General features: G+C 33.1%; 1 pseudogene; it reads right to left on the bottom strand.

Annotated features, from left to right (window-relative positions):
• Positions 1-441: 441 nt before the first annotated feature.
• On the bottom strand, positions 442-1,153 carry LOC131621950 (uncharacterized; annotated as a pseudogene).
• Between the last annotated feature and the right edge of the window lie 4,847 nt (positions 1,154-6,000).

Below are 6,000 nucleotides of genomic sequence, written 5' to 3'. Positions count from 1 at the left end.
GAAAAACCATTGTAATCTCGTGTGATTAGTGGATTAAATCCTCAGTTGAGGTAAATCACCTTGTCAAGGGTGGATTGGAGTAGTTTAGTTAACAACGAACCAGGATAAAAATAATTGTGCAAGTTGTTTTTATCTTACAAGTTTTGAAACTACACTTATTCAAACCCCCCCTTTCTAAGTGTTTTTCTACCCTTCAACTTTTTCTAATATATATGCATATATAATCCAATCTATTTAGACTAAATTTAATATATATAAAATTATAGGCTGACCTACAAGGCTTTATAGGCTTTTTTTAATAGCCTAGGCCTGACCTATTTTATTAAATAGATTTTTAAAAAAGTCCAAGTCTGACCTTTTTATCAAATAGGTCTGGCCTGCCCTGACCTTAAGTAGGCTAGGCTATAGGCCTCTGTAGGTCGGTCTGGCCTATTCCCACCCCTAACTAATAGGAAACAATTGTGTTTTTGATATACTTGATCCCCATGACCCTTTACAACTAAAAGCATTGTAACCGATAACAACTAAAAGCATCAATTACCACAAAATCAGGTTGGTTTAATACATCTAATTCTTGTACTTTTCCAATAATAAACTTCACTTTAATAGAATATGCGCTCCTAAGAAATATTTTGAAGCAAGTAGATCTTTATTGTTTGGTACAATGCATATTACATTGCGATTAGTTTGATTCGCTGCAGCAATTAGTGCAAATGTTGTTAAATCAGTTGCAGCAGCACCAAGGTCGGCCCTACCCGTTTACAGGCCTAAAATTATATGTGGCTAATGTGTCATTATATATTTTTAAAATTAAATAAAAAAATTTTTGTGGTCTTTTTAAAGCCCAAACTTTTGAAACCAAAAGTCCTAGCCTTAGTGCCTTGACCCTTGGGCCGGCCCTGAGCACAAGCTACTACCATTAGTTGTGCATTGTTTCCGGCTGCTAATGTTATGCTGATATAAATTCAGAAATTGGTGGTTCTTTAACCTTTGAATCCTATTAAAAATAACAAAAAATTAGATCAGAAAAAATTGTAAAATACTATTAAAATAATTGAAGAATTATGGCTTGAAAATATTGAGGAATACTACTGACCATTTTCAAAGTGCTGAGATAAGCTTTTGTGGCATTTTCTGCATACCAACAAGCCATTGTTTTGATTTATATCGATGTTTGTGACTCCCCAGAAAATTTTCTTATATGAAATTGGAAATTGGAATGAGGATCTTAAAACTTTGATGCAAACGTTGTATGTTGAATATGATTGCTGAGTTTATATAGGAGTACAGACAAAGAACTTAGTATGCTTGACTTATGTTGCCAATGTGTTATTCCAACTGGCAGAAGATATAAAATAGTATTATATTATGTTATATTGGAAGTTTAACATTTAACGTAAAACAACATAAAAGTTAATTTTAGGTTCAAGGTATTGGTAAAAGTGTTATTTTAATTAATTAGCTACTGTCCAAAAATATATTTATTTTCCAATTTTCAACATAGAATACTTAACTTGGAAGAAATGACAATTTCATTTATTTTATAAAAGAAAAAGAAAATACAATATATTGATTTTGGAAAATACAATTAAAAAAAAAATACAAAATTGTTAAAACAACTAAAATATTTATAATTACAAAAAGACAAGGACACATTTTGATGTTTGTAATTTAATGGATTCTTTTAAATATTTTATATTTTTGACAAATATTGTGATATAATTCTTTATAAGTTTGTTAAGAAAAAAACCCATAAAATTATGAAATAATAATTTAATCATTAAAATTTACAAAACAAATTATTAGTCCTTGAATTTGAAAACATCATCAAATAATTAATTATTCCATTAAAATTATAATATTTACGAGATATAGTTAGACTTTCACCTTTTAGTCCTCAAAATAAAATTTAAGGATTTAATCGTTTTCACACGATACCTTGTTTTTTTGGGATGGTCTGGTACAAATTGAAAGAAAATTTAATATGCACGGGCTCCTCTAGTGACAACCATTGACATGGAAATCTTCTATGATTGTCTCTTCTTCTTTGAACAAATCCTTTATCTCCATCCCAATCTTCAAAATACTTATAATATACTAATTTGTAATATCACAAAGACTTGCCTTAAAGATAAGTATATCTCAATCACGATATCTGAAAAGGCTTATAGAGCAAGACTCAAATGATGCATTATGAACTATATCTGTTTTTTACTGAACAAAATAGTCTCGTATTGTTTGAGAATTGAGACTAAAAATAGTTTATGTATAACACTTAAACATCTCAATTCATTGAAGAGCCTCTTCTAAATGACAAAACCGTAAAAAATCTCACAAGTCAAACAAATATCACCTTATAGCCGTATTTCATTGTTTTGACTGGGAGAAATTATGCATAGTTTCCTAACATGATGTGACCAAATAGCATCAACCGAAGAATCTCTAAAGATCCAAAATCTATAATAATCATGGAATTCTGTTGAACACTTTTTATTTGTTAAATCGCCTAGTTTAGATCTGTACGATCCGCACGTTCACATTTTATTTTATTTTTCCTGTCCGCTTATTATTAGATTCTTGTAATTGATATTGAAGCTAACAAGGAAAAATCATGGAATATAGTTTTCTATATAACGTATTTAAAAAAAATATAATGAAAAAGAACGTGGTCCACCTATTAATTGCTTGCAGCTTCACCAGAAAAATCAGACAACTGAGTATTATCTTATAACACAAATTAATTAATTAATTTATCAGAGACATACTAGACCAAAAATTAAATAATGGGGTTTCTTTGTTATCAATGTGTTTGATAGAAAAGCAACTTAATGTGATTTAGGCATATTTTCAGTTTTTTGTAGAGCAGAAAGAATCATAAAGTAATTTTTAATTAATGTAGCATGGCCAGCTAATATTTTCATTTTCGAATTATAATAATTATGCAAATATTATTTGAATCTAGTGTCTAAATTAAATTGGTGTTGGCATGTTTGTTGGGTCTACCAATTCGATAGAGTGTAAGTATTTGCATGTGTGTTTCTCTAATAATTGTATCTAAAGCTAATGAAATCTAGCTATAAAGTTCGTATTTGTAGTTAAATATGTAAAGTCCAGTAGTTCAAAAAATTAGTTGGAAGGCAGCTGAATAAACATGGGAAGATATAGCAAAATATGAAATTGGCAAATCATGAATATTTGAAACAAAATATTTTCCCAGATATTTAACTAAAGATAAATTTGTATGGTTTACTATTTTACTTCCAGATTTAATTTTAAATTGGGCATCTTAGAGGCTTTGTTCAATTAACAATGCTTTATACTTCAATTAATAGTATATTTCTTGACAAAAAGATAAATCGATTAACTAAATAATGGAGGTAAAATCTATTGTGATTCTTTTTTTTTAATTTTAATTTTATAATTATAAAATATATCACATATTTACTCAAAGAAACCGAGGGGAAAAAGTCCCTCACTGACGCCAACAATATCATGTTTTTATTTATTTATTTATTTTAATCAAGGAATTCCATTAATGCGAGAATAAAGGGTTCCCGAACTTTTACACGATAAAACGGGACAAAGACCCGCCAAAAAGAAAAGAGGAAATTACATACCAATTACAAACCTAATATTACGACATAAATAGTAAAGGATCTTTACTAAAGTCGTAAAAGCTAGAATTAGGATAAGTAATTTCACCTATACAATTCCATTTCCACACCAAAAATTTAATACTCCAAACCATGTCATTGACATTCCACTCGTCGTTTCGGAAGCACACCCCATTCCGATATAGCCAAATGGTCCAAGTTGTTGCAAGCCAAATGACTCCTCTCTTTTTCTCCCTTAAATTCTTCCCTTTACAAAAAGAATACCAATCCCAAAAACATGAAAGGCACTCCTCCTCCGAAACGTACGGTTTGTCCACCCAAAACGCTATTTCTTTCCAAATATACTTCACTATTTTGTACATGAAAAAATAATGTTTCCTATCCTCCAACTCAACACCACAAAAGGCACAATTTAATGAAATCAAAGGACACTCTATACCTCTAACCTTCAATAAGTCCTTCATTGGGAGCCTATTTACACAAAGTCTCCATCCGAATGTCCTTATCTTGTAAGGAACCTCCATCTTCCAAATTTTCTCCAAGGAACCATCACACCTATTTGGAGGGCCATATGGAATACGAAAAGAAGCATAATGGCCATAACAAGAAGCTACCGTATATTCTCCACCCGCATCACCTTTCCACTCAACTTTATCGCGATCCTCCCCTCCCACCACCATCCCTCCTAATAACTCCTCCAAAGCATTGAAATTCATCCTATGTTCCAAAGACAAAGATGGAAGATTCACACCTAAATCCCCCCACTTCCAAACACCAGCCCTCCATCCTCCCATACCGGCTACCGAAACAAGTTTCAAACTAGACAAAGAAAATAAATCCGGATATTTCTCCCTCAACGGAACTTCATCCGCCCATTTCGCTTCCCAAAAAGGAGTGTTAAACCCATTACCAACAACAAAATTACAAAGAACCACCATAGGATCTATTAAAGAAAGAGTTCCAACTTTGAGAATGTCTTTCCACCAAGAAGAATAAGAAGATGAAAAAGAAGATTTAACCCCCTTACTTTCTTGAAAAATTCTCATAGAAACATCCCCATACCGAGCTTTCAACACGCCATACCATAAGCAATCCGAACCTTTTAGAATTTTCCATCTCCACTTATTAAGAAGGGCAAGATTAAAATCTTCGATATTTTTTATTCCCAAACCTCCATTCTCCTGAGAGAGACAAACTTTCTTCCAACTCAACCAATGAATTTTCCTCTTACCCTCCAAACCGCCCATAAAAATTTTCCTTGCATGCTCGTTAACTCTTTGACCACCCTCGAAGGCATCTTATAAAAAGACATGGTAAAAATAGCTAAAGCACCAAGGATAGACTTCAAAAGGGTGATTCCTCCACCAAGATTGAGAAAACGATTCTTCCACCCCAAAAGACGTTTCTTTACTTTGTTCAAAAGAGGAGTCCAAGTAGAATATTTTCTCGGATTATAACCCATCGAAATTCCAAGGAAATAGAACTTACTATCTTCAATCTTACAAGAGAGAACATAAGCCGCGACTTCCACAAAATGAGTATTAGCATTAATACCAATCAACTTACTCTTATGACAATTTATACCAAGGCCCGGTATCAATTCAAAAGCTTTCAACACCGCATTTATTTCCCAAACTTGCTTCCAAGATGCTTCACCGACCAATAGAGTATCATCCACAAATTGAAGAATATCCACCTTGCAACTTGCATTAAACGCAAAACCACCGTACTCCCCATTACTAATTGATTTCTTCACTAACCTTGCCAACCCCTCCGTCACCAAAACAAAAAGAAATGGAGATAGCGGATCCCCTTGTCTCAAACCTTTACCCACCACAAACTCTTTGGAAGGGCTCCCGTTCACCAAAACGGACATCTTACTTTGGAAAATTAAAAGCTCCATCCATCTCCGCCACTTCGTGCCAAAACCCATCCGCTCCAAAAGATATCTAAGAAAATTCCAATCGACGTTATTATAAGCTTTTTCAAAGTCGACTTTGAAAAGTAAGCAATTACTCCCCTCCTTCTTCGCAAAATCTACCACCTCATTAGCCACCAAAACAACATCGAGAAATTGTCTCCCCGGTACAAAGGCACTTTGACACAGAGAGACCAAAGCGGCGATGACTCTTTTCAATCTACCCGCCAAAAGTTTAGCAAGAGCTTTGTAAAGACACCCCACTAGACAAATAGGACGATAATCATCAAGAGACATCGGGTTGAGAGTTTTAGGAACCAAGGACAAGAAAGAAGACGTTACCGCCTTTGATAAACCTTCACAAGCATGAAAACTATCAAAGAACCGAATAAAATCTTCTTTGAGGAAATACCAACATTTCTTAATAAATAAGAAAGAAAAGCCGTCGGGACCTAAACTCTTAGAACT

Source organism: Vicia villosa, unplaced genomic scaffold, assembly GCF_029867415.1.
Source record: "Vicia villosa cultivar HV-30 ecotype Madison, WI unplaced genomic scaffold, Vvil1.0 ctg.000015F_1_1_5, whole genome shotgun sequence".
NCBI lineage: Eukaryota > Viridiplantae > Streptophyta > Magnoliopsida > Fabales > Fabaceae > Vicia > Vicia villosa.
Note: the sequence above shows the minus strand (reverse complement) of the source record. Positions and strands in the feature narration are given on the sequence as shown.